Consider the following 1,559-nt stretch of genomic DNA (forward strand, 5'->3'; position numbering starts at 1 on the left):
GGGCTTCTTTCCATTCCAAATGAAGCTGGAGATTGCCTTTTCCATCTCATTGAAGAATGAAATTGCTATTTGTATTGGGATTGCATTGAACGTGTATATTGCCTTTGGTAGTGTTGCCATTTTGACAACATTGAGCCTTCCTATCCATGAGCAGGAAATATTCTTCCACTTCTCCAGGCTTTACTATGTAAAGGCATTTGACTATGTGGATCACAACAAACTGTGGCTGACTCTGAGAATAACAGGAATCTCAGAACACTTGATTATGCTAATGTGAAACTTATACTTGGAAGAGAAGGCAGTCATCAGAACAGAGCAATGAAATACTGCATGGTTCAAAATAGGGAAGGGTGTGCATCAAGGATGTGTCCTATCTCCATATCTTTTCAATCTATATGCAGAACAGATCATCCAGAAGGCTGGGCTCCATGAAGAGAAATGTGGCATCAGGATTGGAGGAAGACTTATCAACAACCTGCCTTATGCACATGACACAACCCTGCTTATTGCAGACTTACATATGGATTGAAGCTCAACATCAACAAAACAAAGATTTTCAACACTGGGCTAATTGACAGCATCATGATAGATGGTGAAGAGATTGAGATTGGTAACAGCTTCAGTTTGCTTGGTACCACAACCAACACTCTTGGTGCCAACAGCCATGACATTAAAAGACAAATTGCATTGGGAAAGTCTGCTGTCAGAGACCTCTCCAAAGTACTGAAGAGCAACGATGTCAGTATTGAGACTAAGGTGCACCTGATCCAGACCACAGTCTTTGAAGTTATTTACTATGCGTCAGAAAGCTGGACAATGACTGGAGATGAGAGAAGGAGGATTGATACCTTTGAGCTGTGATGCTAGAGAAGAGTACTGAATACACCATGGACTGGTAGGAGAACAAACAGGTTCATCCTAGAGAGAGTGATATCGGGCTTCTCCTTGAATGTAAGAATTTTGAAGCTTCATCTAACATATTTTGGGAATCTTGAAGAAGGGACCAGTCCTTGGAGAGGGATATCATGCTTGGGAGGGTAAAGGGACAGTGCAAGAAAGGATGACCCTCATTGAGATGGATTGATTTAGTCACTGGGTTAATTAAGGGTAGGTGTATCAGAGACAATAAGGTTTTCACTAGATAGATCAGGGTTTAGGGCTGTTGTACATAGGGTCGCTATGAGTCTCAAGTGACTCTACAGCATATAATAATGACAATATACATTCAATGAAATATTTTTCAATGTAAGAAATGAAGTTTTAAATACATGCTGCTTCATGGATAAATTTTGAAAACTTTATACTAAGTGAAATTAGTAATACACAAAAATACAAATATTGTATGATCCAACGTACATTAAATGTCTAGGTTGGGGAAATGTAAGGAACTAAATTTATTAGTAGTTCCCAAGGGTGGGTGGTGGTGGTTTTTGTTATTAGATGTCTTTGAGTCAACTACAACTTACACAACCTTATGACCAACAAAACTAAACCTTGTGCTGTCTTGCACCATCCTCAAAATCTCTGAGGATGTGTCCTATCTCCTTACCTTTTCAACC

At 39.5% G+C, this 1,559-nt stretch overlaps 1 pseudogene; it reads left to right on the forward strand.

The window, feature by feature from the left end:
• LOC102855306 overlaps positions 1-1,559 on the forward strand; it is a 94,881-nt pseudogene that overhangs the window by 92,150 nt on the left and 1,172 nt on the right.

This window comes from Elephantulus edwardii, unplaced genomic scaffold (genome assembly GCF_000299155.1).
Source record: "Elephantulus edwardii isolate Elephantulus edwardi_28Jun2011 unplaced genomic scaffold, EleEdw1.0 scaffold00035, whole genome shotgun sequence".
Taxonomy (NCBI): Eukaryota; Metazoa; Chordata; class Mammalia; order Macroscelidea; family Macroscelididae; genus Elephantulus; species Elephantulus edwardii.